Source organism: Schistocerca gregaria, unplaced genomic scaffold (assembly GCF_023897955.1).
Source record: "Schistocerca gregaria isolate iqSchGreg1 unplaced genomic scaffold, iqSchGreg1.2 ptg000850l, whole genome shotgun sequence".
NCBI classification, from domain to species: Eukaryota; Metazoa; Arthropoda; class Insecta; order Orthoptera; family Acrididae; genus Schistocerca; species Schistocerca gregaria.
The window spans coordinates 17,819-40,948 of record NW_026062212.1 but is presented as its reverse complement, the minus strand read 5'-3'; the positions used below and the strand labels follow the sequence as shown (position 1 = coordinate 40,948).

The following is a 23,130-nucleotide window of genomic DNA, read 5'->3' as shown; positions in this document are numbered from 1 at the left end:
GGAGCGGTGTTGGCGGTGTGCTTGCTAAAATGAACACTTGCGAAGTTTACCCTTCCTGGTGCGCTCCCCTACGTCTGCAGAGAGTCAGGACGTCGCATGAGCCTTTCTTGTGTTCATGTACATACTCAGATGTATCGAAGTCCATGCACCTACTTTCTGCTGGCAATTCTTATACCTGCCGCCTTAGGCTGTAGCGTATCTGAACTCCAAGTCCTGCACACAAGACAGTTGACTGACTATTCATATGTGTCATACTGTTTAGCAACAAGTAATTTTAAAATAGCGTTTCCTTTCGCAGCGCCATCGCGCTTCGAAACATTTTCGCAGCTAAGAATTCGATTGATAATGGCCGTAGTTTCGTTTCAGCTAGTCAGTAAGTGCATATTTTCATATCTTCGTGATATCTGGGATACCTGTAAACACTCAGGAAGGCCAACTTTCTCAACTATTACATCTGTACGTGGTGAGAGAGATTTTGCCCCAGTGAGTAAAACGTGTACCTCTGGTGGGACTCGAACCCACAATCCCCGGTTTAGGAGACCGATGCCTTATCCATTAGGCCACAGAGGCTGGCTGGAGCGGTGTTGGCGGTGTGCTTGCTAAAATGAACACTTGCGAAGTTTACCCTTCCTGGTGCGCTCCCCTACGTCTGCAGAGAGTCAGGACGTCGCATGAGCCTTTCTTGTGTTCATGTACATACTCAGATGTATCGAAGTCCATGCACCTACTTTCTGCTGGCAATTCTTATACCTGCCGCCTTAGGCTGTAGCGTATCTGAACTCCAAGTCCTGCACACAAGACAGTTGACTGACTATTCATATGTGTCATACTGTTTAGCAACAAGTAATTTTAAAATAGCGTTTCCTTTCGCAGCGCCATCGCGCTTCGAAACATTTTCGCAGCTAAGAATTCGATTGATAATGGCCGTAGTTTCGTTTCAGCTAGTCAGTAAGTGCATATTTTCATATCTTCGTGATATCTGGGATACCTGTAAACACTCAGGAAGGCCAACTTTCTCAACTATTACATCTGTACGTGGTGAGAGAGATTTTGCCCCAGTGAGTAAAACGTGTACCTCTGGTGGGACTCGAACCCACAATCCCCGGTTTAGGAGACCGATGCCTTATCCATTTTTTTTTTTTTTTTTTTTTTTTTTTGCGACTGACAGAGACGTAGGCAAATGTTAAAGTTGATATTTACATTATATCACCTTAATCAGAAAAACGGTAATTTACATCTGCAGCGGAACAAAATTCCGTTCCGCCAAGCGTTGGGCTCGAACCCACAACCCTGGGATTAAGAGTCTCACGCTCTACCGACTTAGCTAGCTTTTTTTTTTTTTTTTTTTTTTTTTTTTTTTTTTTTTTTTTTCACTGTTCTGCCTATGCATTCAGAAAACCTCCTAGGCCAGTAGAATACTTGTCATAGGTTGAAGAACATCCCTTTCATTCAGTGTACTGCCATATGATAGATATTGCTCGAGGTAGCTCCGCACGTTGCAGGAAAGTTAAAAAAATGGATGCCTTCTGTGAGGTTCGAAATCACGACTCCTGGTTGACGAGACCAGTGCTCTACCACTTTTTTTTTTTTTTTTTTTTTTTTTTTATTTTTCTTTTTTTGTTTGTTTTTCTTTTTTTTTTAACTATGTTAAGCAGTGTCGAACTAAAGTACCTTTTCTGGTTAGGATTAATAAATAAATAAATAAGAAATAAGTGATTAAAAAGGAATCTTCTCCTTTGTTGGTGCAAAATATAAGAAAACGAAAAGTGTTTGTTTTTTTCTCTAGTGTTGTCTTCACATCTTTCGTCTGTTATTGTCCTCTGCTGCTCCTCAATGATGTAGCGAATAGTCGGTTTCGCCTTACTTCGAAAGAAGGTTAAACATGCATTCATGTCTCGTGGTATAGTTTCGGGCGTTCTTTAAATATTACGTTCCCCGTCATGGCAAGACTGACGGGTCGAGTGTCGAATCGCATATCACACAATGGTCTTGCTTAAAAAGTTGGCAAAGGTCGCCTTGTAGTTACGTTCGCGTGCGATCATGCTGTGCTGCAGGGTCAGGTATAGAACGAAATCGTCTTTGTTCTTATCGCCAGTACTAAAAATATAGTGCACTGTGTGACCTATTATCCAGTTGACAGCATTCCGCTTTGTCCTGGGAAATGGGATTGCTTCAGGGTTGAGAAAGTCAGCTGGCGTTATCGCAGATGGTGAGGTCCTCTTGATGCTCGACAGTTTCTGTCGGGCGTAACCCCATATATCTTTCGTGGTACCACAGACGAAACGGTGTTCTTCGCTGTCTATGAGATTACACGTGACACACATTGGCGAGTCCTGCAAATGAATTGCATGAAGCCTGGACTGCGTCGGGATTTTTCTATTGACGGCAGCGTACCACGTCGCCTTTACTTGCGAAGGTAAGTAGGGGCTGTGGATGTTTTGCCACGTCGCGTCCCAGTTGTAGTTTGGAAATTTTTGTTCGATAACATTCCGTGATTTAGTTGCCACAAAGGAGTTGTAGATTGCCTTAACTGTCGTCAAATTCTTTTCAGAGACTGTTGTATGGACATAACTATACTCTAAGAGAAAACTCTTGAAGTGGTAGAGCGCAGTCGGTATATGGTGCACATCAATTGGCGGTTGAAGATCAGTCGGTGCGATTTCATTCAGGACAAGAGCGGTCAGACTGGTCGGTGACTGTTTCCATAGCTTGTAAGTTTTGCAGAAATAAAGAGCTTTCGCTTTTTTGTGTACATCGGTGAGACTGAGTCCGCCATCTCGCGTTGGGAGTGTCAAGGTGTCATATCGAACTTTAAAGATCTGGCCACGACATACAAAGTGTCCAAGCGCGGACAGCATGCATTTGGCTATATCGGTGGGGATGGGCAAAACTTGAGCCACATAATTGATTTTGGCAGTGATATAAATATTGGCCAATTCAACCTTTTGAAGCTCGTCCAATTTCCTGACGCTATGTAACTTCGCACAAGCACGAATTTTGTTGAGCAATTGCTTATAATTGGCGGCAATGGTGTGGCGGATGGTGTTCCGAAAATCGACACCGAGACACGTCATCCTAGTGATCTCTTTAAGCTGGCCATGACCGATCGCGCCTATGCCTTGCCCAACGTTCATGATCCCTGATTTCGTCCAATGCAGTTTCGCACCAGATGCCTTTTCATATTGTGAGATGATCAGGAGACCCCTCTCGACCTCATTGACATTCATAGCTAGGAAGGTAACATCATCAGCGTAAGCTCGGCACACTATCTTCTGCCCGTGTATGTGGAGTCCTTGTAAACGTTCCGTCAAGGTGACTAGCAGCGGTTCGATCGCAATGGCAAACAGCGCCATCGACATAGGGCAGCCCTGCCTAACAGAACTGTTTATCGGGACGGCGCGACTTGGCTGACCGTTAACGACAAGTTTGGATGTACTATTCCGTAACAATTTCTGTATGATGCTGATGAACTGCGGAGGAAAACCCAGAGTCTGCATTATCTGGAAAAGGTAAGGATGGTTCACTCTGTCGAAAGCCTGTGCGAAATCTAAAGTTACGATAGCACATCGGATTTTGCAAGCGTCCGCAACAGAAATCACATCTCGATAGTCTGATAATGTCTGATATATAGCTCTGTCCTTTCCAACACTCGTTTGATGTGATCCAATGACGGTATGCATCACAGTTTTCATTCTCGTTGCGAGAATGCGAGCAAAAATTTTGTAGTCGCTGTTGAGCAACGTAATGGGTCGCAAAGTTGCGACGGTGTTATTGCTCGTCCGTTTCGGGAGTAAGACCACAAGTCCTTCACTGAATGGCGGAGGAATGGGCATGTCCGGTTGGAGAAGTTCGTTGCAGAGCACCGTCAGCTTTGTCTTCAGTTGTGGCCAGAAGACTTGATAAAGTTCCACCGGGAGACCGTCACATCCGGGAGATTTGTTTTTTGGACTGTGGAACACCACATCTTCCAGTTCATCTTCCGTTACATCGGTGACGAGTTCGGCTACATCCGCAGGGCGAAGCCTGTGCGTTAAGCTGCTCCGGAACTCTGCAAGGGCTTCGTCGTCGGTAGGTTTATTGGACATCAAGTCAGTGTAATAAGTTTGAACGGCGTCTCTGATATCGTGTTGCCGAGTTAGAATCGTGCCGTCTTCGGATTGTAGTTCAGTTAAGATCTTTGTCCGTGCTCGTTTAGTTTCACGTATCAGGTGATAAATGGATGGCTGTTCGCCTTTTGCCATAGTCGAAACCCGACCTCTAATTTTGTAACCTTCCATCTGTTTTCGTTTCAAAAGTAATATTTTTGCTTGCAGTCTTTTAATGCGGGGGTAGTTGTCAATCACAGTGGCATCAAGAGTATATAAGTCTCGAAGACATTGATAATAAAACTCCATCGTTCTCTTAAACCACCAGTTCTTATTCCGGGAATATTGTATCATGGATTTACGAATTTTCGGTTTAGCGCATTCGAGCCACCATTGCAATGCCGAGCCGTACGTACTGAATTTGGCTTCACTTTCATTCCACGCTCGAGTGAAGGCTTCTCTGCATTCAGGATCGTCTAAATGTGCAACATTTAGTTTCCATAGTCCTTTGCCTCGGTAGGTTTCCTGTTTCCCCAAATTCAGCGTGCAAATATAAGCCGCATGGTCGGAGAAACTGGTTGGCCAGACCTCAGTTTGTAAAATTCGCTGTCTGAGAGTGTCCGATACGTAAATGCGGTCCAATCTACTCGCTGAATGATTCGTGACGTGAGTAAAACCAGGTGTTGTACCAAACTTGTGCTCCCACGTATCGACTAAACGTAAATCCTTGACGATCTGTTCTAATTCAATCGATTTATTGAAATGCGGCGTCTGATCTTTGGCGTTAAGTACACAGTTAAAATCTCCCGCCAATATTAGGTGGTCATATTGTGTTGCAAAAAGCGGAAGTATTTCTTCCTTGAAAAAGTCCGCTCGGCGTCGCCTATTAGTTGAGCCGGATGGTGCATACAGATTTAGGAGTCTAACATTATTGATAGTCACGCCAATTCCCCTACAACTTATGAGTCGTTCTACATTCTGGACGATAATTCCTTCTTTCGTGAGAATAGCGGTGCCTAAATCGGAACCGTGTCCCGGATTGGCCGTCACATTATAACCGGGAATGTGGTTCAAAGCAATGTCGGCGACCTCCTGAAGCAAGAGGATATCAATGTCGGCGGCGTATAAGAGGTCTACGATGTTGTCGAGTTTGAGGGAACTGCGGATTTTATTTATATTTAATGTACCAATTTTATACGCCTGCTGATCAGTCATTCACGCTCTTACGAGAGTAAGAAGGAATCGGCGCCGTTTTAAAAGAAGTCAGAGTCCTCTTCTTTGTTTGCCTGCCGTGGATCCAGTAACTTATCATCATGTGCCGGTTCTACTGCCGTAGAAGGCTGTTCGGGAAATCGGGAAGTGACTGGAATATCAGTTGCATCAGCGTCCATGTGTTCGACCTCTGGTTCCGCCGCCCAGTCTATAGTGCTGGGGTTCTTGGACGCAAGAGGATGATGTTGTCGTTGTTCTTTTAAACAATGATCAACATCGTCACTGCACATGGGAGACACCTGGCCGGTAGCATCGCGAGAGGGCTCAGTTAGCGTGATTGCACGATCTTCATCCCGCAGGTGTGCAGAAGTTAGCGCCTGTTGTCGGGAGGATTCTGGTGATTTTGCACTGACTTTGTCCATGATTTGCTGCACCTTTCCCCGCAACGACGCCGCCGCCTCTTCCGCACCCTGGCGGGCGATTCTGCGTTTCTTGTTCTTCCGCGGGGATTTAGCAGGTGGACAACGCTCATCGGAATCCGAGATTTCATGGTGGGGTTGTGGGGAACGACATTCAGCAGTCACAGTCCTGACCTGCGTCTCTGAGGAGGTGGAATTTTGTTCTGTTGACAGAGTCGGGGACTGCGCTACGGAATCAACCACGTCACTCACACTCAGGTGTTGCTCTTGTCGCTCAGAAATGTCAACAAGTTGCTCGGCCGTTGGAGGAAGGGTTGGTTGGGGGCGAATGTCTACTTCGGTATCCATGGGCAGTTGGTCGGTCGGTTGGTCGCGAGCCACCGAAGCGTAAGTGGTGGACAAAATAGTCATCTCCGCGGACTTCACCGGTTCACCTGTCGGCAGCTGCACAACACGTCTTTGAATACATTCAGAACGAATATGACCTGGAGAATTGCAAGCTGCACACGTTCGTGGTTGACCATCATAAATGACGATACCTCGATAACCGCAAACGTTAATGTAAGACGGAATATGTCGTAATAAGTCCACCTTCAACTGCCTGACACCGTTCAAAACCGGATATTTGTGAGCACCGGACCATTTTTCTGCAAAATTACTGAGGACCTTCCCAAAGGGTGCAATAACAAGATTGATCGCATCTGTAGGAACTTCAAAGGGTAGCTCAAAAATTCGAATTGTTCGAATACCAAGTCCCACATGATCGACAGTAACTTCGCCAATATTTCCATCACTGTGTTTAAACTTAAGCTTACCACCGGTATTATTGACAACTCGTTCGCATAACTCAGGGTTTTTCAGCTTCAAGTACATCACACTACTCACAATTGACAAGTGAAAACCAACAGTATCTTCAAACGGAACTTGAACAACTTCCTCTAACCAATCCTCAATTTCGAAAGATTTAGGTCGAGCAAAACGTCGATCAAAGGTAAATTTCAGAGTGTCCTTTCTACTAAGTTGAGCCATTACTGCATTTTCGAACGTTGACAGAATATCTAACTACTGCGAAGCGCCGGCGAAAACGCACAGACTTACACAGCGGATGTAAACAAAGCCAGCCGCAGAGCGAAGCACAGCACGACGAACCGCTCGCCACCGCCGCTGCAGGCAGACTATCCATTAGGCCACAGAGGCTGGCTGGAGCGGTGTTGGCGGTGTGCTTGCTAAAATGAACACTTGCGAAGTTTACCCTTCCTGGTGCGCTCCCCTACGTCTGCAGAGAGTCAGGACGTCGCATGAGCCTTTCTTGTGTTCATGTACATACTCAGATGTATCGAAGTCCATGCACCTACTTTCTGCTGGCAATTCTTATACCTGCCGCCTTAGGCTGTAGCGTATCTGAACTCCAAGTCCTGCACACAAGACAGTTGACTGACTATTCATATGTGTCATACTGTTTAGCAACAAGTAATTTTAAAATAGCGTTTCCTTTCGCAGCGCCATCGCGCTTCGAAACATTTTCGCAGCTAAGAATTCGATTGATAATGGCCGTAGTTTCGTTTCAGCTAGTCAGTAAGTGCATATTTTCATATCTTCGTGATATCTGGGATACCTGTAAACACTCAGGAAGGCCAACTTTCTCAACTATTACATCTGTACGTGGTGAGAGAGATTTTGCCCCAGTGAGTAAAACGTGTACCTCTGGTGGGACTCGAAACCCACAATCCCCGGTTTAGGAGACCGATGCCTTATCCATTAGGCCACAGAGGCTGGCTGGAGCGGTGTTGGCGGTGTGCTTGCTAAAATGAACACTTGCGAAGTTTACCCTTCCTGGTGCGCTCCCCTACGTCTGCAGAGAGTCAGGACGTCGCATGAGCCTTTCTTGTGTTCATGTACATACTCAGATGTATCGAAGTCCATGCACCTACTTTCTGCTGGCAATTCTTATACCTGCCGCCTTAGGCTGTAGCGTATCTGAACTCCAAGTCCTGCACACAAGACAGTTGACTGACTATTCATATGTGTCATACTGTTTAGCAACAAGTAATTTTAAAATAGCGTTTCCTTTCGCAGCGCCATCGCGCTTCGAAACATTTTCGCAGCTAAGAATTCGATTGATAATGGCCGTAGTTTCGTTTCAGCTAGTCAGTAAGTGCATATTTTCATATCTTCGTGATATCTGGGATACCTGTAAACACTCAGGAAGGCCAACTTTCTCAACTATTACATCTGTACGTGGTGAGAGAGATTTTGCCCCAGTGAGTAAAACGTGTACCTCTGGTGGGACTCGAACCCACAATCCCCGGTTTAGGAGACCGATGCCTTATCCATTAGGCCACAGAGGCTGGCTGGAGCGGTGTTGGCGGTGTGCTTGCTAAAATGAACACTTGCGAAGTTTACCCTTCCTGGTGCGCTCCCCTACGTCTGCAGAGAGTCAGGACGTCGCATGAGCCTTTCTTGTGTTCATGTACATACTCAGATGTATCGAAGTCCATGCACCTACTTTCTGCTGGCAATTCTTATACCTGCCGCCTTAGGCTGTAGCGTATCTGAACTCCAAGTCCTGCACACAAGACAGTTGACTGACTATTCATATGTGTCATACTGTTTAGCAACAAGTAATTTTAAAATAGCGTTTCCTTTCGCAGCGCCATCGCGCTTCGAAACATTTTCGCAGCTAAGAATTCGATTGATAATGGCCGTAGTTTCGTTTCAGCTAGTCAGTAAGTGCATATTTTCATATCTTCGTGATATCTGGGATACCTGTAAACACTCAGGAAGGCCAACTTTCTCAACTATTACATCTGTACGTGGTGAGAGAGATTTTGCCCCAGTGAGTAAAACGTGTACCTCTGGTGGGACTCGAACCCACAATCCCCGGTTTAGGAGACCGATGCCTTATCCATTAGGCCACAGAGGCTGGCTGGAGGGGTGTTGGCGGTGTGCTTGCTAAAATGAACACTTGCGAAGTTTACCCTTCCTGGTGCGCTCCCCTACGTCTGCAGAGAGTCAGGACGTCGCATGAGCCTTTCTTGTGTTCATGTACATACTCAGATGTATCGAAGTCCATGCACCTACTTTCTGCTGGCAATTCTTATACCTGCCGCCTTAGGCTGTAGCGTATCTGAACTCCAAGTCCTGCACACAAGACAGTTGACTGACTATTCATATGTGTCATACTGTTTAGCAACAAGTAATTTTAAAATAGCGTTTCCTTTCGCAGCGCCATCGCGCTTCGAAACATTTTCGCAGCTAAGAATTCGATTGATAATGGCCGTAGTTTCGTTTCAGCTAGTCAGTAAGTGCATATTTTCATATCTTCGTGATATCTGGGATACCTGTAAACACTCAGGAAGGCCAACTTTCTCAACTATTACATCTGTACGTGGTGAGAGAGATTTTGCCCCAGTGAGTAAAACGTGCACCTCTGGTGGGACTCGAACCCACAATCCCCGGTTTAGGAGACCGATGCCTTATCCATTAGGCCACAGAGGCTGGCTGGAGCGGTGTTGGCGGTGTGCTTGCTAAAATGAACACTTGCGAAGTTTACCCTTCCTGGTGCGCTCCCCTACGTCTGCAGAGAGTCAGGACGTCGCATGAGCCTTTCTTGTGTTCATGTACATACTCAGATGTATCGAAGTCCATGCACCTACTTTCTGCTGGCAATTCTTATACCTGCCGCCTTAGGCTGTAGCGTATCTGAACTCCAAGTCCTGCACACAAGACAGTTGACTGACTATTCATATGTGTCATACTGTTTAGCAACAAGTAATTTTAAAATAGCGTTTCCTTTCGCAGCGCCATCGCGCTTCGAAACATTTTCGCAGCTAAGAATTCGATTGATAATGGCCGTAGTTTCGTTTCAGCTAGTCAGTAAGTGCATATTTTCATATCTTCGTGATATCTGGGATACCTGTAAACACTCAGGAAGGCCAACTTTCTCAACTATTACATCTGTACGTGGTGAGAGAGATTTTGCCCCAGTGAGTAAAACGTGTACCTCTGGTGGGACTCGAACCCACAATCCCCGGTTTAGGAGACCGATGCCTTATCCATTAGGCCACAGAGGCTGGCTGGAGCGGTGTTGGCGGTGTGCTTGCTAAAATGAACACTTGCGAAGTTTACCCTTCCTGGTGCGCTCCCCTACGTCTGCAGAGAGTCAGGACGTCGCATGAGCCTTTCTTGTGTTCATGTACATACTCAGATGTATCGAAGTCCATGCACCTACTTTCTGCTGGCAATTCTTATACCTGCCGCCTTAGGCTGTAGCGTATCTGAACTCCAAGTCCTGCACACAAGACAGTTGACTGACTATTCATATGTGTCATACTGTTTAGCAACAAGTAATTTTAAAATAGCGTTTCCTTTCGCAGCGCCATCGCGCTTCGAAACATTTTCGCAGCTAAGAATTCGATTGATAATGGCCGTAGTTTCGTTTCAGCTAGTCAGTAAGTGCATATTTTCATATCTTCGTGATATCTGGGATACCTGTAAACACTCAGGAAGGCCAACTTTCTCAACTATTACATCTGTACGTGGTGAGAGAGATTTTGCCCCAGTGAGTAAAACGTGTACCTCTGGTGGGACTCGAACCCACAATCCCCGGTTTAGGAGACCGATGCCTTATCCATTAGGCCACAGAGGCTGGCTGGAGCGGTGTTGGCGGTGTGCTTGCTAAAATGAACACTTGCGAAGTTTACCCTTCCTGGTGCGCTCCCCTACGTCTGCAGAGAGTCAGGACGTCGCATGAGCCTTTCTTGTGTTCATGTACATACTCAGATGTATCGAAGTCCATGCACCTACTTTCTGCTGGCAATTCTTATACCTGCCGCCTTAGGCTGTAGCGTATCTGAACTCCAAGTCCTGCACACAAGACAGTTGACTGACTATTCATATGTGTCATACTGTTTAGCAACAAGTAATTTTAAAATAGCGTTTCCTTTCGCAGCGCCATCGCGCTTCGAAACATTTTCGCAGCTAAGAATTCGATTGATAATGGCCGTAGTTTCGTTTCAGCTAGTCAGTAAGTGCATATTTTCATATCTTCGTGATATCTGGGATACCTGTAAACACTCAGGAAGGCCAACTTTCTCAACTATTACATCTGTACGTGGTGAGAGAGATTTTGCCCCAGTGAGTAAAACGTGTACCTCTGGTGGGACTCGAACCCACAATCCCCGGTTTAGGAGACCGATGCCTTATCCATTAGGCCACAGAGGCTGGCTGGAGCGGTGTTGGCGGTGTGCTTGCTAAAATGAACACTTGCGAAGTTTACCCTTCCTGGTGCGCTCCCCTACGTCTGCAGAGAGTCAGGACGTCGCATGAGCCTTTCTTGTGTTCATGTACATACTCAGATGTATCGAAGTCCATGCACCTACTTTCTGCTGGCAATTCTTATACCTGCCGCCTTAGGCTGTAGCGTATCTGAACTCCAAGTCCTGCACACAAGACAGTTGACTGACTATTCATATGTGTCATACTGTTTAGCAACAAGTAATTTTAAAATAGCGTTTCCTTTCGCAGCGCCATCGCGCTTCGAAACATTTTCGCAGCTAAGAATTCGATTGATAATGGCCGTAGTTTCGTTTCAGCTAGTCAGTAAGTGCATATTTTCATATCTTCGTGATATCTGGGATACCTGTAAACACTCAGGAAGGCCAACTTTCTCAACTATTACATCTGTACGTGGTGAGAGAGATTTTGCCCCAGTGAGTAAAACGTGTACCTCTGGTGGGACTCGAACCCACAATCCCCGGTTTAGGAGACCGATGCCTTATCCATTAGGCCACAGAGGCTGGCTGGAGCGGTGTTGGCGGTGTGCTTGCTAAAATGAACACTTGCGAAGTTTACCCTTCCTGGTGCGCTCCCCTACGTCTGCAGAGAGTCAGGACGTCGCATGAGCCTTTCTTGTGTTCATGTACATACTCAGATGTATCGAAGTCCATGCACCTACTTTCTGCTGGCAATTCTTATACCTGCCGCCTTAGGCTGTAGCGTATCTGAACTCCAAGTCCTGCACACAAGACAGTTGACTGACTATTCATATGTGTCATACTGTTTAGCAACAAGTAATTTTAAAATAGCGTTTCCTTTCGCAGCGCCATCGCGCTTCGAAACATTTTCGCAGCTAAGAATTCGATTGATAATGGCCGTAGTTTCGTTTCAGCTAGTCAGTAAGTGCATATTTTCATATCTTCGTGATATCTGGGATACCTGTAAACACTCAGGAAGGCCAACTTTCTCAACTATTACATCTGTACGTGGTGAGAGAGATTTTGCCCCAGTGAGTAAAACGTGTACCTCTGGTGGGACTCGAACCCACAATCCCCGCTTTAGGAGACCGATGCCTTATCCATTAGGCCACAGAGGCTGGCTGGAGCGGTTTTGGCGGTGTGCTTGCTAAAATGAACACTTGCGAAGTTTACCCTTCCTGGTGCGCTCCCCTACGTCTGCAGAGAGTCAGGACGTCGCATGAGCCTTTCTTGTGTTCATGTACATACTCAGATGTATCGAAGTCCATGCACCTACTTTCTGCTGGCAATTCTTATACCTGCCGCCTTAGGCTGTAGCGTATCTGAACTCCAAGTCCTGCACACAAGACAGTTGACTGACTATTCATATGTGTCATACTGTTTAGCAACAAGTAATTTTAAAATAGCGTTTCCTTTCGCAGCGCCATCGCGCTTCGAAACATTTTCGCAGCTAAGAATTCGATTGATAATGGCCGTAGTTTCGTTTCAGCTAGTCAGTAAGTGCATATTTTCATATCTTCGTGATATCTGGGATACCTGTAAACACTCAGGAAGGCCAACTTTCTCAACTATTACATCTGTACGTGGTGAGAGAGATTTTGCCCCAGTGAGTAAAACGTGTACCTCTGGTGGGACTCGAACCCACAATCCCCGGTTTAGGAGACCGATGCCTTATCCATTAGGCCACAGAGGCTGGCTGGAGCGGTGTTGGCGGTGTGCTTGCTAAAATGAACACTTGCGAAGTTTACCCTTCCTGGTGCGCTCCCCTACGTCTGCAGAGAGTCAGGACGTCGCATGAGCCTTTCTTGTGTTCATGTACATACTCAGATGTATCGAAGTCCATGCACCTACTTTCTGCTGGCAATTCTTATACCTGCCGCCTTAGGCTGTAGCGTATCTGAACTCCAAGTCCTGCACACAAGACAGTTGACTGACTATTCATATGTGTCATACTGTTTAGCAACAAGTAATTTTAAAATAGCGTTTCCTTTCGCAGCGCCATCGCGCTTCGAAACATTTTCGCAGCTAAGAATTCGATTGATAATGGCCGTAGTTTCGTTTCAGCTAGTCAGTAAGTGCATATTTTCATATCTTCGTGATATCTGGGATACCTGTAAACACTCAGGAAGGCCAACTTTCTCAACTATTACATCTGTACGTGGTGAGAGAGATTTTGCCCCAGTGAGTAAAACGTGTACCTCTGGTGGGACTCGAACCCACAATCCCCGGTTTAGGAGACCGATGCCTTATCCATTAGGCCACAGAGGCTGGCTGGAGCGGTGTTGGCGGTGTGCTTGCTAAAATGAACACTTGCGAAGTTTACCCTTCCTGGTGCGCTCCCCTACGTCTGCAGAGAGTCAGGACGTCGCATGAGCCTTTCTTGTGTTCATGTACATACTCAGATGTATCGAAGTCCATGCACCTACTTTCTGCTGGCAATTCTTATACCTGCCGCCTTAGGCTGTAGCGTATCTGAACTCCAAGTCCTGCACACAAGACAGTTGACTGACTATTCATATGTGTCATACTGTTTAGCAACAAGTAATTTTAAAATAGCGTTTCCTTTCGCAGCGCCATCGCGCTTCGAAACATTTTCGCAGCTAAGAATTCGATTGATAATGGCCGTAGTTTCGTTTCAGCTAGTCAGTAAGTGCATATTTTCATATCTTCGTGATATCTGGGATACCTGTAAACACTCAGGAAGGCCAACTTTCTCAACTATTACATCTGTACGTGGTGAGAGAGATTTTGCCCCAGTGAGTAAAACGTGTACCTCTGGTGGGACTCGAACCCACAATCCCCGGTTTAGGAGACCGATGCCTTATCCATTAGGCCACAGAGGCTGGCTGGAGCGGTGTTGGCGGTGTGCTTGCTAAAATGAACACTTGCGAAGTTTACCCTTCCTGGTGCGCTCCCCTACGTCTGCAGAGAGTCAGGACGTCGCATGAGCCTTTCTTGTGTTCATGTACATACTCAGATGTATCGAAGTCCATGCACCTACTTTCTGCTGGCAATTCTTATACCTGCCGCCTTAGGCTGTAGCGTATCTGAACTCCAAGTCCTGCACACAAGACAGTTGACTGACTATTCATATGTGTCATACTGTTTAGCAACAAGTAATTTTAAAATAGCGTTTCCTTTCGCAGCGCCATCGCGCTTCGAAACATTTTCGCAGCTAAGAATTCGATTGATAATGGCCGTAGTTTCGTTTCAGCTAGTCAGTAAGTGCATATTTTCATATCTTCGTGATATCTGGGATACCTGTAAACACTCAGGAAGGCCAACTTTCTCAACTATTACATCTGTACGTGGTGAGAGAGATTTTGCCCCAGTGAGTAAAACGTGTACCTCTGGTGGGACTCGAACCCACAATCCCCGGTTTAGGAGACCGATGCCTTATCCATTAGGCCACAGAGGCTGGCTGGAGCGGTGTTGGCGGTGTGCTTGCTAAAATGAACACTTGCGAAGTTTACCCTTCCTGGTGCGCTCCCCTACGTCTGCAGAGAGTCAGGACGTCGCATGAGCCTTTCTTGTGTTCATGTACATACTCAGATGTATCGAAGTCCATGCACCTACTTTCTGCTGGCAATTCTTATACCTGCCGCCTTAGGCTGTAGCGTATCTGAACTCCAAGTCCTGCACACAAGACAGTTGACTGACTATTCATATGTGTCATACTGTTTAGCAACAAGTAATTTTAAAATAGCGTTTCCTTTCGCAGCGCCATCGCGCTTCGAAACATTTTCGCAGCTAAGAATTCGATTGATAATGGCCGTAGTTTCGTTTCAGCTAGTCAGTAAGTGCATATTTTCATATCTTCGTGATATCTGGGATACCTGTAAACACTCAGGAAGGCCAACTTTCTCAACTATTACATCTGTACGTGGTGAGAGAGATTTTGCCCCAGTGAGTAAAACGTGTACCTCTGGTGGGACTCGAACCCACAATCCCCGGTTTAGGAGACCGATGCCTTATCCATTAGGCCACAGAGGCTGGCTGGAGCGGTGTTGGCGGTGTGCTTGCTAAAATGAACACTTGCGAAGTTTACCCTTCCTGGTGCGCTCCCCTACGTCTGCAGAGAGTCAGGACGTCGCATGAGCCTTTCTTGTGTTCATGTACATACTCAGATGTATCGAAGTCCATGCACCTACTTTCTGCTGGCAATTCTTATACCTGCCGCCTTAGGCTGTAGCGTATCTGAACTCCAAGTCCTGCACACAAGACAGTTGACTGACTATTCATATGTGTCATACTGTTTAGCAACAAGTAATTTTAAAATAGCGTTTCCTTTCGCAGCGCCATCGCGCTTCGAAACATTTTCGCAGCTAAGAATTCGATTGATAATGGCCGTAGTTTCGTTTCAGCTAGTCAGTAAGTGCATATTTTCATATCTTCGTGATATCTGGGATACCTGTAAACACTCAGGAAGGCCAACTTTCTCAACTATTACATCTGTACGTGGTGAGAGAGATTTTGCCCCAGTGAGTAAAACGTGTACCTCTGGTGGGACTCGAACCCACAATCCCCGGTTTAGGAGACCGATGCCTTATCCATTAGGCCACAGAGGCTGGCTGGAGCGGTGTTGGCGGTGTGCTTGCTAAAATGAACACTTGCGAAGTTTACCCTTCCTGGTGCGCTCCCCTACGTCTGCAGAGAGTCAGGACGTCGCATGAGCCTTTCTTGTGTTCATGTACATACTCAGATGTATCGAAGTCCATGCACCTACTTTCTGCTGGCAATTCTTATACCTGCCGCCTTAGGCTGTAGCGTATCTGAACTCCAAGTCCTGCACACAAGACAGTTGACTGACTATTCATATGTGTCATACTGTTTAGCAACAAGTAATTTTAAAATAGCGTTTCCTTTCGCAGCGCCATCGCGCTTCGAAACATTTTCGCAGCTAAGAATTCGATTGATAATGGCCGTAGTTTCGTTTCAGCTAGTCAGTAAGTGCATATTTTCATATCTTCGTGATATCTGGGATACCTGTAAACACTCAGGAAGGCCAACTTTCTCAACTATTACATCTGTACGTGGTGAGAGAGATTTTGCCCCAGTGAGTAAAACGTGTACCTCTGGTGGGACTCGAACCCACAATCCCCGGTTTAGGAGACCGATGCCTTATCCATTAGGCCACAGAGGCTGGCTGGAGCGGTGTTGGCGGTGTGCTTGCTAAAATGAACACTTGCGAAGTTTACCCTTCCTGGTGCGCTCCCCTACGTCTGCAGAGAGTCAGGACGTCGCATGAGCCTTTCTTGTGTTCATGTACATACTCAGATGTATCGAAGTCCATGCACCTACTTTCTGCTGGCAATTCTTATACCTGCCGCCTTAGGCTGTAGCGTATCTGAACTCCAAGTCCTGCACACAAGACAGTTGACTGACTATTCATATGTGTCATACTGTTTAGCAACAAGTAATTTTAAAATAGCGTTTCCTTTCGCAGCGCCATCGCGCTTCGAAACATTTTCGCAGCTAAGAATTCGATTGATAATGGCCGTAGTTTCGTTTCAGCTAGTCAGTAAGTGCATATTTTCATATCTTCGTGATATCTGGGATACCTGTAAACACTCAGGAAGGCCAACTTTCTCAACTATTACATCTGTACGTGGTGAGAGAGATTTTGCCCCAGTGAGTAAAACGTGTACCTCTGGTGGGACTCGAACCCACAATCCCCGGTTTAGGAGACCGATGCCTTATCCATTAGGCCACAGAGGCTGGCTGGAGCGGTGTTGGCGGTGTGCTTGCTAAAATGAACACTTGCGAAGTTTACCCTTCCTGGTGCGCTCCCCTACGTCTGCAGAGAGTCAGGACGTCGCATGAGCCTTTCTTGTGTTCATGTACATACTCAGATGTATCGAAGTCCATGCACCTACTTTCTGCTGGCAATTCTTATACCTGCCGCCTTAGGCTGTAGCGTATCTGAACTCCAAGTCCTGCACACAAGACAGTTGACTGACTATTCATATGTGTCATACTGTTTAGCAACAAGTAATTTTAAAATAGCGTTTCCTTTCGCAGCGCCATCGCGCTTCGAAACATTTTCGCAGCTAAGAATTCGATTGATAATGGCCGTAGTTTCGTTTCAGCTAGTCAGTAAGTGCATATTTTCATATCTTCGTGATATCTGGGATACCTGTAAACACTCAGGAAGGCCAACTTTCTCAACTATTACATCTGTACGTGGTGAGAGAGATTTTGCCCCAGTGAGTAAAACGTGTACCTCTGGTGGGACTCGAACCCACAATCCCCGGTTTAGGAGACCGATGCCTTATCCATTAGGCCACAGAGGCTGGCTGGAGCGGTGTTGGCGGTGTGCTTGCTAAAATGAACACTTGCGAAGTTTACCCTTCCTGGTGCGCTCCCCTACGTCTGCAGAGAGTCAGGACGTCGCATGAGCCTTTCTTGTGTTCATGTACATACTCAGATGTATCGAAGTCCATGCACCTACTTTCTGCTGGCAATTCTTATACCTGCCGCCTTAGGCTGTAGCGTATCTGAACTCCAAGTCCTGCACACAAGACAGTTGACTGACTATTCATATGTGTCATACTGTTTAGCAACAAGTAATTTTAAAATAGCGTTTCCTTTCGCAGCGCCATCGCGCTTCGAAACATTTTCGCAGCTAAGAATTCGATTGATAATGGCCGTAGTTTCGTTTCAGCTAGTCAGTAAGTGCATATTTTCATATCTTCGTGATATCTGGGATACCTGTAAACACTCAGGAAGGCCAACTTTCTCAACTATTACATCTGTACGTGGTGAGAGAGATTTTGCCCCAGTGAGTAAAACGTGTACCTCTGGTGGGTCTCGAACCCACAATCCCCGGTTTAGGAGACCGATGCCTTATCCATTAGGCCACAGAGGCTGGCTGGAGCGGTGTTGGCGGTGTGCTTGCTAAAATGAACACTTGCGAAGTTTACCCTTCCTGGTGCGCTCCCCTACGTCTGCAGAGAGTCAGGACGTCGCATGAGCCTTTCTTGTGTTCATGTACATACTCAGATGTATCGAAGTCCATGCACCTACTTTCTGCTGGCAATTCTTATACCTGCCGCCTTAGGCTGTAGCGTATCTGAACTCCAAGTCCTGCACACAAGACAGTTGACTGACTATTCATATGTGTCATACTGTTTAGCAACAAGTAATTTTAAAATAGCGTTTCCTTTCGCAGCGCCATCGCGCTTCGAAACATTTTCGCAGCTAAGAATTCGATTGATAATGGCCGTAGTTTCGTTTCAGCTAGTCAGTAAGTGCATATTTTCATATCTTCGTGATATCTGGGATACCTGTAAACACTCAGGAAGGCCAACTTTCTCAACTATTACATCTGTACGTGGTGAGAGAGATTTTGCCCCAGTGAGTAAAACGTGTACCTCTGGTGGGACTCGAACCCACAATCCCCGGTTTAGGAGACCGATGCCTTATCCATTAGGCCACAGAGGCTGGCTGGAGCGGTGTTGGCGGTGTGCTTGCTAAAATGAACACTTGCGAAGTTTACCCTTCCTGGTGCGCTCCCCTACGTCTGCAGAGAGTCAGGACGTCGCATGAGCCTTTCTTGTGTTCATGTACATACTCAGATGTATCGAAGTCCATGCACCTACTTTCTGCTGGCAATTCTTATACCTGCCGCCTTAGGCTGTAGCGTATCTGAACTCCAAGTCCTGCACACAAGACAGTTGACTGACTATTCATATGTGTCATACTGTTTAGCAACAAGTAATTTTAAAATAGCGTTTCCTTTCGCAGCGCCATCGCGCTTCGAAACATTTTCGCAGCTAAGAATTCGATTGATAATGGCCGTAGTTTCGTTTCAGCTAGTCAGTAAGTGCATATTTTCATATCTTCGTGATATCTGGGATACCTGTAAACACTCAGGAAGGCCAACTTTCTCAACTATTACATCTGTACGTGGTGAGAGAGATTTTGCCCCAGTGAGTAAAACGTGTACCTCTGGTGGGACTCGAACCCACAATCCCCGGTTTAGGAGACCGATGCCTTATCCATTAGGCCACAGAGGCTGGCTGGAGCGGTGTTGGCGGTGTGCTTGCTAAAATGAACACTTGCGAAGTTTACCCTTCCTGGTGCGCTCCCCTACGTCTGCAGAGAGTCAGGACGTCGCATGAGCCTTTCTTGTGTTCATGTACATACTCAGATGTATCGAAGTCCATGCACCTACTTTCTGCTGGCAATTCTTATACCTGCCGCCTTAGGCTGTAGCGTATCTGAACTCCAAGTCCTGCACACAAGACAGTTGACTGACTATTCATATGTGTCATACTGTTTAGCAACAAGTAATTTTAAAATAGCGTTTCCTTTCGCAGCGCCATCGCGCTTCGAAACATTTTCGCAGCTAAGAATTCGATTGATAATGGCCGTAGTTTCGTTTCAGCTAGTCAGTAAGTGCATATTTTCATATCTTCGTGATATCTGGGATACCTGTAAACACTCAGGAAGGCCAACTTTCTCAACTATTACATCTGTACGTGGTGAGAGAGATTTTGCCCCAGTGAGTAAAACGTGTACCTCTGGTGGGACTCGAACCCACAATCCCCGGTTTAGGAGACAGATGCCTTATCCATTTTTTTTTTTTTTTTTTTTTTACAATTTTTTGTCGAATGCTCTACGACTTTTTTTTCTTTTTTTTTTTTTAGTTTTATATATATTCCTGGGTGAGAGCCAGGTATCCTAGCCACTTTTTTTTTTTTTTTTTTTTTTTTTTAATGAAGTAGTGGCAGGCAGGCGGCGGCAAAGAGGGCAGGGGTCAAGAATCCTGAGGCCTGGCCTCGATGTCGCCCCCATACCAGTCACCCATTTGTATATGTGAAATTTTTTTAATTTTTTTTATTTTTTATTTATAATTTTGTTTGAACCACTTTTTTTTTTCCTCTTTTTTTTTTTTTTTTTTTTTTTTTTTATGAGGATCTTCCAGAAGGGATCCATTCTTCCACCAGAACTCAATCCATTTCTTCTAGGTGAGTGAGGCGTTAACGGCAAAAAAAAATGATGACACTATCAACTATGTTAAGCAGTGTCGAACTAAAGTACCTTTTCTGGTTAGGATTAATAAATAAATAAATAAGAAATAAGTGATTAAAAAGGAATCTTCTCCTTTGTTGGTGCAAAATATAAGAAAACGAAAAGTGTTTGTTTTTTTCTCTAGTGTTGTCTTCACATCTTTCGTCTGTTATTGTCCTCTGCTGCTCCTCAATGATGTAGCGAATAGTCGGTTTCGCCTTACTTCGAAAGAAGGTTAAACATGCATTCATGTCTCGTGGTATAGTTTCGGGCGTTCTTTAAATATTACGTTCCCCGTCATGGCAAGACTGACGGGTCGAGTGTCGAATCGCATATCACACAATGGTCTTGCTTAAAAAGTTGGCAAAGGTCGCCTTGTAGTTACGTTCGCGTGCGATCATGCTGTGCTGCAGGGTCAGGTATAGAACGAAATCGTCTTTGTTCTTATCGCCAGTACTAAAAATATAGTGCACTGTGTGACCTATTATCCAGTTGACAGCATTCCGCTTTGTCCTGGGAAATGGGATTGCTTCAGGGTTGAGAAAGTCAGCTGGCGTTATCGCAGATGGTGAGGTCCTCTTGATGCTCGACAGTTTCTGTCGGGCGTAACCCCATATATCTTTCGTGGTACCACAGACGAAACGGTGTTCTTCGCTGTCTATGAGATTACACGTGACACACATTGGCGAGTCCTGCAAATGAATTGCATGAAGCCTGGACTGCGTCGGGATTTTTCTATTGACGGCAGCGTACCACGTCGCCTTTACTTGCGAAGGTAAGTAGGGGCTGTGGATGTTTTGCCACGTCGCGTCCCAGTTGTAGTTTGGAAATTTTTGTTCGATAACATTCCGTGATTTAGTTGCCACAAAGGAGTTGTAGATTGCCTTAACTGTCGTCAAATTCTTTTCAGAGACTGTTGTATGGACATAACTATACTCTAAGAGAAAACTCTTGAAGTGGTAGAGCGCAGTCGGTATATGGTGCACATCAATTGGCGGTTGAAGATCAGTCGGTGCGATTTCATTCAGGACAAGAGCGGTCAGACTGGTCGGTGACTGTTTCCATAGCTTGTAAGTTTTGCAGAAATAAAGAGCTTTCGCTTTTTTATGTACATCGGTGAGACTGAGTCCGCCATCTCGCGTTGGGAGTGTCAAAGTGTCATATCGAACTTTAAAGATCTGGCCACGACATACAAAGTGTCCAAGCGCGGACAGCATGCATTTGGCTATATCGGTGGGGATGGGCAAAACTTGAGCCACATAATTGATTTTGGCAGTGATATAAATATTGGCCAATTCAACCTTTTGAAGCTCGTCCAATTTCCTGACGCTATGTAACTTCGCACAAGCACGAATTTTGTTGAGCAATTGCTTATAATTGGCGGCAATGGTGTGGCGGATGGTGTTCCGAAAATCGACACCGAGACACGTCATCCTAGTGATCTCTTTAAGCTGGCCATGACCGATCGCGCCTATGCCTTGCCCAACGTTCATGATCCCTGATTTCGTCCAATGCAGTTTCGCACCAGATGCCTTTTCATATTGTGAGATGATCAGGAGACCCCTCTCGACCTCATTGACATTCATAGCTAGGAAGGTAACATCATCAGCGTAAGCTCGGCACACTATCTTCTGCCCGTGTATGTGGAGTCCTTGTAAACGTTCCGTCAAGGTGACTAGCAGCGGTTCGATCGCAATGGCAAACAGCGCCATCGACATAGGGCAGCCCTGCCTAACAGAACTGTTTATCGGGACGGCGCGACTTGGCTGACCGTTAACGACAAGTTTGGATGTACTATTCCGTAACAATTTCTGTATGATGCTGATGAACTGCGGAGGAAAACCCAGAGTCTGCATTATCTGGAAAAGGTAAGGTTGGTTCACTCTGTCGAAAGCCTGTGCGAAATCTAAAGTTACGATAGCACATCGGATTTTGCAAGCGTCCGCAACAGAAATCACATCTCGATAGTCTGATAATGTCTGATATATAGCTCTGTCCTTTCCAACACTCGTTTGATGTGATCCAATGACGGTATGCATCACAGTTTTCATTCTCGTTGCGAGAATGCGAGCAAAAATTTTGTAGTCGCTGTTGAGCAACGTAATGGGTCGCAAAGTTGCGACGGTGTTATTGCTCGTCCGTTTCGGGAGTAAGACCACAAGTCCTTCACTGAATGGCGGAGGAATGGGCATGTCCGGTTGGAGAAGTTCGTTGCAGAGCACCGTCAGCTTTGTCTTCAGTTGTGGCCAGAAGACTTGATAAAGTTCCACCGGGAGACCGTCACATCCGGGAGATTTGTTTTTTGGACTGTGGAACACCACATCTTCCAGTTCATCTTCCGTTACATCGGTGACGAGTTCGGCTACATCCGCAGGGCGAAGCCTGTGCGTTAAGCTGCTCCGGAACTCTGCAAGGGCTTCGTCGTCGGTAGGTTTATTGGACATCAAGTCAGTGTAATAAGTTTGAACGGCGTCTCTGATATCGTGTTGCCGAGTTAGAATCGTGCCGTCTTCGGATTGTAGTTCAGTTAAGATCTTTGTCCGTGCTCGTTTAGTTTCACGTATCAGGTGATAAATGGATGGCTGTTCGCCTTTTGCCATAGTCGAAACCCGACCTCTAATTTTGTAACCTTCCATCTGTTTTCGTTTCAAAAGTAATATTTTTGCTTGCAGTCTTTTAATGCGGGGGTAGTTGTCAATCACAGTGGCATCAAGAGTATATAAGTCTCGAAGACATTGATAATAAAATTCCATCGTTCTCTTAAACCACCAGTTCTTATTCCGGGAATATTGTATCATGGATTTACGAATTTTCGGTTTAGCGCATTCGAGCCACCATTGCAATGCCGAGCCGTACGTACTGAATTTGGCTTCACTTTCATTCCACGCTCGAGTGAAGGCTTCTCTGCATTCAGGATCGTCTAAATGTGCAACATTTAGTTTCCATAGTCCTTTGCCTCGGTAGGTTTCCTGTTTCCCCAAATTCAGCGTGCAAATATAAGCCGCATGGTCGGAGAAACTGGTTGGCCAGACCTCAGTTTGTAAAATTCGCTGTCTGAGAGTGTCCGATACGTAAATGCGGTCCAATCTACTCGCTGAATGATTCGTGACGTGAGTAAAACCAGGTGTTGTACCAAACTTGTGC

The 23,130-nt window shown here is 45.8% G+C and overlaps 22 non-coding genes across 22 annotated transcripts; all 22 read right to left on the bottom strand.

Moving 5' to 3' along the window:
* Positions 1–497: 497 nt before the first annotated feature.
* Positions 498–570, bottom strand: Trnar-ccu (transfer RNA arginine (anticodon CCU)). The gene has a single exon. It is a non-coding gene; the product is annotated as a tRNA-Arg (tRNA).
* Positions 571–7,415: 6,845 nt separating this feature from the next.
* On the bottom strand, positions 7,416–7,489 carry Trnar-ccu (transfer RNA arginine (anticodon CCU)). Its single transcript has one exon. It is a non-coding gene; the product is annotated as a tRNA-Arg (tRNA).
* A 502-nt stretch (positions 7,490–7,991) lies between these two features.
* Trnar-ccu (transfer RNA arginine (anticodon CCU)) lies at positions 7,992–8,064 on the bottom strand. The gene has a single exon. It is a non-coding gene; the product is annotated as a tRNA-Arg (tRNA).
* Positions 8,065–8,566: 502 nt separating this feature from the next.
* On the bottom strand, positions 8,567–8,639 carry Trnar-ccu (transfer RNA arginine (anticodon CCU)). Its single transcript has one exon. It is a non-coding gene; the product is annotated as a tRNA-Arg (tRNA).
* A 502-nt stretch (positions 8,640–9,141) lies between these two features.
* Positions 9,142–9,214, bottom strand: Trnar-ccu (transfer RNA arginine (anticodon CCU)). The gene has a single exon. It is a non-coding gene; the product is annotated as a tRNA-Arg (tRNA).
* A 502-nt stretch (positions 9,215–9,716) lies between these two features.
* Positions 9,717–9,789, bottom strand: Trnar-ccu (transfer RNA arginine (anticodon CCU)). The gene has a single exon. It is a non-coding gene; the product is annotated as a tRNA-Arg (tRNA).
* A 502-nt stretch (positions 9,790–10,291) lies between these two features.
* On the bottom strand, positions 10,292–10,364 carry Trnar-ccu (transfer RNA arginine (anticodon CCU)). Its single transcript has one exon. It is a non-coding gene; the product is annotated as a tRNA-Arg (tRNA).
* A 502-nt stretch (positions 10,365–10,866) lies between these two features.
* Trnar-ccu (transfer RNA arginine (anticodon CCU)) lies at positions 10,867–10,939 on the bottom strand. Its single transcript has one exon. It is a non-coding gene; the product is annotated as a tRNA-Arg (tRNA).
* Positions 10,940–11,441: 502 nt separating this feature from the next.
* On the bottom strand, positions 11,442–11,514 carry Trnar-ccu (transfer RNA arginine (anticodon CCU)). Its single transcript has one exon. It is a non-coding gene; the product is annotated as a tRNA-Arg (tRNA).
* A 502-nt stretch (positions 11,515–12,016) lies between these two features.
* Positions 12,017–12,089, bottom strand: Trnar-ccu (transfer RNA arginine (anticodon CCU)). The gene has a single exon. It is a non-coding gene; the product is annotated as a tRNA-Arg (tRNA).
* Positions 12,090–12,591: 502 nt separating this feature from the next.
* Positions 12,592–12,664, bottom strand: Trnar-ccu (transfer RNA arginine (anticodon CCU)). The gene has a single exon. It is a non-coding gene; the product is annotated as a tRNA-Arg (tRNA).
* Positions 12,665–13,166: 502 nt separating this feature from the next.
* Trnar-ccu (transfer RNA arginine (anticodon CCU)) lies at positions 13,167–13,239 on the bottom strand. Its single transcript has one exon. It is a non-coding gene; the product is annotated as a tRNA-Arg (tRNA).
* Positions 13,240–13,741: 502 nt separating this feature from the next.
* Trnar-ccu (transfer RNA arginine (anticodon CCU)) lies at positions 13,742–13,814 on the bottom strand. The gene has a single exon. It is a non-coding gene; the product is annotated as a tRNA-Arg (tRNA).
* A 502-nt stretch (positions 13,815–14,316) lies between these two features.
* On the bottom strand, positions 14,317–14,389 carry Trnar-ccu (transfer RNA arginine (anticodon CCU)). Its single transcript has one exon. It is a non-coding gene; the product is annotated as a tRNA-Arg (tRNA).
* A 502-nt stretch (positions 14,390–14,891) lies between these two features.
* Trnar-ccu (transfer RNA arginine (anticodon CCU)) lies at positions 14,892–14,964 on the bottom strand. Its single transcript has one exon. It is a non-coding gene; the product is annotated as a tRNA-Arg (tRNA).
* A 502-nt stretch (positions 14,965–15,466) lies between these two features.
* Positions 15,467–15,539, bottom strand: Trnar-ccu (transfer RNA arginine (anticodon CCU)). Its single transcript has one exon. It is a non-coding gene; the product is annotated as a tRNA-Arg (tRNA).
* Positions 15,540–16,041: 502 nt separating this feature from the next.
* Trnar-ccu (transfer RNA arginine (anticodon CCU)) lies at positions 16,042–16,114 on the bottom strand. Its single transcript has one exon. It is a non-coding gene; the product is annotated as a tRNA-Arg (tRNA).
* A 502-nt stretch (positions 16,115–16,616) lies between these two features.
* Positions 16,617–16,689, bottom strand: Trnar-ccu (transfer RNA arginine (anticodon CCU)). The gene has a single exon. It is a non-coding gene; the product is annotated as a tRNA-Arg (tRNA).
* A 502-nt stretch (positions 16,690–17,191) lies between these two features.
* On the bottom strand, positions 17,192–17,264 carry Trnar-ccu (transfer RNA arginine (anticodon CCU)). The gene has a single exon. It is a non-coding gene; the product is annotated as a tRNA-Arg (tRNA).
* Positions 17,265–17,766: 502 nt separating this feature from the next.
* Positions 17,767–17,839, bottom strand: Trnar-ccu (transfer RNA arginine (anticodon CCU)). Its single transcript has one exon. It is a non-coding gene; the product is annotated as a tRNA-Arg (tRNA).
* Positions 17,840–18,341: 502 nt separating this feature from the next.
* On the bottom strand, positions 18,342–18,414 carry Trnar-ccu (transfer RNA arginine (anticodon CCU)). Its single transcript has one exon. It is a non-coding gene; the product is annotated as a tRNA-Arg (tRNA).
* Positions 18,415–18,916: 502 nt separating this feature from the next.
* Positions 18,917–18,989, bottom strand: Trnar-ccu (transfer RNA arginine (anticodon CCU)). Its single transcript has one exon. It is a non-coding gene; the product is annotated as a tRNA-Arg (tRNA).
* Between the last annotated feature and the right edge of the window lie 4,141 nt (positions 18,990–23,130).